Source organism: Oryctolagus cuniculus, chromosome 2 (genome assembly GCF_964237555.1).
Source record: "Oryctolagus cuniculus chromosome 2, mOryCun1.1, whole genome shotgun sequence".
Lineage (NCBI taxonomy): Eukaryota > Metazoa > Chordata > Mammalia > Lagomorpha > Leporidae > Oryctolagus > Oryctolagus cuniculus.
Window position 1 is genome coordinate 27,197,687 of NC_091433.1, and position 6,268 is coordinate 27,203,954.

A 6,268-nucleotide genomic window follows, 5' to 3' on the forward strand; every position below is an offset into this window, starting at 1 on the left:
AGCACCTGCATCACATAGGGGCACCTGTTCATTTCCCAGCTGCTCCTCTACTGATCTAGCTCTCTGCTCTGGATTGGGAAAGCAGTAGAAGATGGCCCAAGTGCTTGGGGTCTTGCACCCACATGGGAGACCAAGAGGAAGCTCTTGGCTCCTGGTTCGTAATGGCCCAGCTCTGGCTGTTGTGGCCATTTGGGAAGTGAACAAACAGATGCAAGATGTTTCTGTCTGTCTGTCTGTCTTGTTCTCTCTCTCTGTAACTCTACCTATCAAATAAATAACATAACATCTTAAAAAAAGTTAAACTAAGAGAGGGAGAGGAAACAGAGAAAGATATGAGACCTTCCTACAGCAAATAAATGCTCTAGATGGCCACAATGGCCAGCACTGTGCCCAGCCAAATCCAGGAGCCAAGAGCTTCGTCAGCATCTCCCACATGCATGGCAGGGCCCCAGACACTTGGACCATCCTCAACTGGTTTTCCTTGACAGTTAGCAAGGAGCTGAATAGGAAGTGCAGCAGTGCAGACACAAACTAATACTCCTATGAGATGCTGGCATCATAGACATCAGCATTACTGGCTACAGCACCATGCTAGTCCTAATGACCCAATTATTTTTTAGTCTATGACATATTTCTCCTCATAACTGCTTGTAACTATTTTTACCACAACCTTCAATACTAATAGCAACAGCTGATATCTTGCCTAATTGACTTAATGATGATACAAATCCTGCTACACCAATTCTTTTATCAAATACAATGATATACATAAGCCTTGTCCATGGAGTCAACATTGTGGAGTAGCAGTTTAAGCTTTCACCTGTGAAACCAGAATCCCTTGTATGTACCAATTCAAGCTCTGAATGCTCCACTCTTTGTCCAGATCCCTGCTAATGCACTCAATGAAGCAGTAGGAATCAGCCCAAGTGCTTGGGCCATCTTCCATGTGGGAAACCCAGAGGAGTCTCAGGCTCCTGGCTTTGGGTTGTCCTACCCCTCGCCATTGTAGCCATTTGGAGAGTAAACTTGTAGATGGAAGACTCTACTTATTTCACTGTACTTCTGATTTTCAAATACATAAAATGTGAATTTTTAAAGGGATACTAATTGGAAAAGATGAAGTAAAACTGTCTCTATTTGCAGATGATATGATTCTATATATAGGGGATTCAAAGGACTCCACTAAGAGACTATCGGAACTCATAAAAATGTTTGGTAAAGTGGCAGGATATAAAATCAACACACAAAAAACCAATAGCCTTTGTATATGCCGACATTGCCATGGCTGAGAAAGAACTTCTAAGATCAATCCCATTCACAATAGCTACAAAAATAATTAATTAACTTGGAATAAATTTAACCAAGGATGTCAATTTTTCTACAATGAAAATTATAAAACATTAAAGGAAGAAATAGTTGCAGACAAAAAAAAGGAAAAAATTTTCCATGTTCATGGATTGCAAGGACAAATATCATCAAAATGTCCATACACTGAAAGCAATTTTTAGATTCAATGTGATCCCAACAAAATACCAAGGACATTCTTTTCATATATAGAAAAAATGATGCTGAAATAAGTATGGAAACACAAGAAATGTTGAACAACTAAAGCAGTCTTATACAACAAAAAGAAAACTGGAGGTACTACAATACCAGATTTTGAGACATACTACAGGGCATTTATAATCAAAATAGTGTGGTATTGTCACAAAAACGGATGTGTAGACCAATAGAACAGAATAGAAACCGCAGAAGTCAATCCATGTATTTATAACCAACTTGTTTTTGACAAAGGAGCTAAAATCAATCCTTGGAACAAGGAGAGTCTCTTCAACTAGTACTGGGAAATGTGGATCTCAGAAATGCAAATCATAACCACAATGAGGTTCCACCTCACCCCCATTGCAATGACTTCATACAGAAATCAACAAATAAAAAAAAAAATGCTGGCTAGTATGTGGAGAAAAAGTAATCCTAAAACACTGTTGGTGGGAATGTAAACTGCTACAGCCACTGTGGAAGACAGTATGGAGACATCTGAGAAATCTGAATATAGGCTCCCATATGATCCAGCCATCCCACTCCTGGGAATTTACCCAAAGAAAATTAGATCAGCATATGCAAGTTATCAGTACCTCCATATAGCTCAATTCACAAAAGCTAAGGTACGGAATCAACTCAGTTGTCCATGAAATGAAGACTGGATAAAGAAATTATGGTATATGTGCACCATGGAATGCTACACAGAATTTAAAAACATGAAATCCTGTCTTTTGCAACAAAATGGATGCAACTGGAAAACGTTATTTCTAGTGAAATACGTCAGTCCCTAAAGGACAAATACCATATGTTATCCCTGATTTGTGGTAACTAATAGAGCACCTAAAAGGTATTCTGTATAAGTGAAACTGACACTTTAAGATGTGATGACTTTGAACAGCCCTGGTCTCAACTGTTGAGGAACAGTTTTTTGTTTTTTTTTTTTCACACTATTTGTTGAACTTTTTACTTAGTATAGAATTAATTTTGTGTGTATAAAATTAATTGAAAATAGATCTTAGTAAAAAATAAGAATGGGAATAGGAGAGGGAGGAGGTATAAAGGTGGAAGTGTGGGTAGAAGAAAAGGGTAGAAAGAATCAATATGTTCCTAAATTTGTATATATGAAATGCATGAAGTTTGTATACCTTAAAAATAAATAATGAAATTAAATTTAAAAATATGAATTAAAAAAATCTATGCTTAATTTTTGGCTCTTGAGCACCTCAGCACTTAGTAAACATTAGTAAAATGTGTGCAGAATAATACATTTGAAGTACATTGCATCATATTTCCAGAGTACTTCTCTCTTCAAAAGTAACTCCTACTAGAGTTTCTATTTCCTTATTCCATACCTCTCTTATACACGTACCAAGTGTAATGCCTATCTCAGTACCCCATTTATACAGGTATGAGAGGGCCACTCATCTCTCCATAAATACACACGTGACTGTATAATAACTGAGCAAAATGGTGCAAAATGACATAAGCAGATTTAAAGGATGTTTATTTACCTATTGTGTAGATAGAAGGAACGTTATTAATTCCATCTGACACTGAACTTCACTCTTCAATGCAACAGCATATTCATGGTCTCCAATGATTAAGAGGCAAACATCACAAATGCTGACCTCTATTCATATAAACTCAATTCTAGTAGCTTTTCTTCCACTGTCCATGAGAATCGCCAAATACAAATGATTCAGTCCCTCGGAATATATTTTTCTTATCTAGAAAATGAATGCTTTGTTTGATGCCCTCTGTTGTGATCTCTTGATATCTATTTGGTGACAGTCTTTTTGAAGACATTTATTTAGGATTACATGTAATATTTCATTGCAAAATATTTATTCATCAATATACTGACTCTCAATCAGTTAAAATGCAAAGGTGAGAGATCAGTTTTAAGGTCTTCTTGGAGATATGACGGGAAAGCAGCAATTCTTTGAGAGGAAAAACAGAATCTGCTTTATGCTAATAACTCTATCTTTTCAAGCTAAAGAAATAATCAGAAATGTTAACTAAAACACTCATCACAGAAAAAGTATTAGTTCTTCATCATATTTCCAAGATTTATTTATATATATATATATTGCTTATTTGAATGGCAAATTGACAGTTACAGAGCTACACACACACACACACACACACACAATCCTCCACCCACTGATCCACTCCTCAAATAGCTGTAACAGTCAGAGCAGAGCCACATTGAAGCCAGGATGTACGGAACAAAGTGTCTGCCAAAGCACACTCAGTGAGGACTGATCCTCCTGAACACAGGGTGTGGCCAGAGACTGATGAAGGATAATAAAGGACCTACCGAGAAGAAGAGTGGTGAGCCCTTATGGGAACACTGGCTCCCACAAGGACATGCAACAGCTTTCCTAGACATGCTTATCTAATATGTCCCGCTAAACACGTTTCAAAGAAATCTTATAGCTCTATGAGCATGTGTATGTGCTCTACAAACGGCTGTTGTAATCCTTGTCAATAAAGAAACAGGTGGGGGATTGTTTGGCGGCGTTCTTCAGAGGAAGGGTTCCCAATCCTGTCTCTCCTTTGCTTTGCAACTCCTAACACCGGGAGCCAGGATATCCACCGGGTTTCCACATGGGTTGCAGGGGCCCAAGTACGTATTCTGTAGCCTTCCCAGACACATTAGAGGAAGCTGGATCAGAAACAGAGCTCAGACTTGACATGACTTCCTGGCCGACTGCAACGTCTTCACCAGCGGCTTCAGCCGCATGAGTGAACGGCAGCTGGCGCTCTGGAATCCGAAAAACATGCAGGAACCAATCGCTCTTCATGAAATGGATACTAGCAATGTGTGTTGCTGCCTTTCTACGATCCTGACACCGGTATCATTTACTTATGTGGAAAGGGCGATAGCAGTATTCGCTATTTTGAGATCACGGATGAATCCCCGTACGTCCACTACCTCAATACATTCAGCAGCAAGGAGCCTCAGAGAGGCATGGGGTACATGCCCAAGAGGGGACTTGAGGTTAACAAATGCGAGATCGCCAGATTCTTCAAGCTCCATGAGAGAAAGTGTGAGCCCATTATCATGACTGTCCCCAGGAAGTCCGACCTTTTCCAGGACGACCTGTATCCCGACACGGCAGGACCGGAAGCCGCGCTGGAGGCCGAAGAGTGGTTCGAGGGGAAGGACGCAGACCCCATCCTCATCTCCTTGAAGCACGGATATATTCCAGGCAAAAACAGGGACCTCAAGGTCGTCAAGAAGAACATTCTGGACAGCAAGCCCAGTGCGAACAAGAAGTGCGACCTAATCAACACCCCCAAGAAGACCGCGGACCCTGCCAGTGTGCAAAATGAAGCCAAGTTGGATGAGATTTTAAAAGAGATCAAATCTATAAAAGACACAATCTGCAGTCAAGATGAGCGCATTTCCAAGCTAGAACAGCAGATGGCAAAGATCGCCTCCTGAAGGTCCCACCCCCGCCCCTCCAGAATCGGGAGCAAGAACCTGTGCTTGGGAGCTGGTTGTTGGTGTGGTCCCAGGGAGGGTTGCCCAGGGCTCTGCTGCTGGAGACCTTCCAGCCAGACCTGTCAACCAGCTTAGGCCGCATTCCACTCAATTTGTCTCCCAAATTTGCAAAAACAAAAGCTGAGCTTTTTATCAGAAAGCCTTTTTGATGTTTTAAGTGTTCCGTGACTTGTTGAACTTTTGAAAGACAAAAGTGCTACTTTTAAAATCCCAGATATTCAGAATTTTACAAAACAAACCAATTCTGATTCAATGTCGTGCCCAAGTACTTTTTTTTTTTAATTTTTATGAATAGGGACCAATGCCACATTGCTTTTTATATTTCTTTCTTTTTTAATGTTGCCAAAACCAAAAGTAGCTTTTTCTCCTTTGTATTTTGCTACTTTGCAGTATTTGTGTGTGTTTTTCTTTTTCTCCTTCATTTGAAAGGGACAGCACTGTGTATGTTTATAAACTAAATTAAGGTATTATTTTGTATAAACATTCATCTGAGAACAATCAAGAGTAGTAGCCACTTGGTGCTGGCTCCTTTACAACACAAACCCGGTCATCTAATGACTGTACAAAAGGAAGACTTGAAAAACCACGTGGGTTCGTGCACCACCCCTCTCGCTTCACTGAGTCTTCTGATCAAAAAAGCTCACACCGGATCTCTTCCTTCCTTTCCTTTCTCTTCTCTAAAAACCGGGTGGTCGTCCCGGATGGAATTTTGCTTCTTGGTTATCCTGTGCTTCAGACGATTATAATCTAACCCAAACTAAAAAAGGATCCCAGTGTCACAATCCTTAGCATAACCCACTACACCGCAACAGGAGCCCTTCATAACTGCAATTTTAAAGATGGGCCAGTGCCGCAGCTCACTAGGCTAATTCTCCGCCTTGCGAAGACAGCACCCTGGGTTCTAGTCGCACGGGGCGCCGGATTCTGTCCTGGTTGCCCCTCTTCCAGGCCAGCTCTCTGCTGTGGCCAGGAGTGCAGTGGAGGATGGCCCAGGTGCTTGGACCCTGCACCCCACAGGAGCACAGGATAAGCACCTGGCTCCTGCCATCGGATCAGCGCGGTGCGCCAGCTGCAGCGCACCGGCTGCGGCGGCCATTGGAGGGTGAACCAACGGCAAAGGAAGACCTTTCTTTCTGTCTCTCTCTCACTGTCCACTCTGCCTGTCAAAAATAAATAAATAAATAAAGATTATCCATGATATCTGATAGCATGTTT

The 6,268-nt window shown here is 41.1% G+C and overlaps 1 pseudogene; it reads left to right on the forward strand.

The window, feature by feature from the left end:
• The first annotated feature begins 4,249 nt into the window (after positions 1-4,249).
• Positions 4,250-5,192, forward strand: LOC138848783 (coronin-1C pseudogene; annotated as a pseudogene).
• Positions 5,193-6,268: the final 1,076 nt, after the last annotated feature.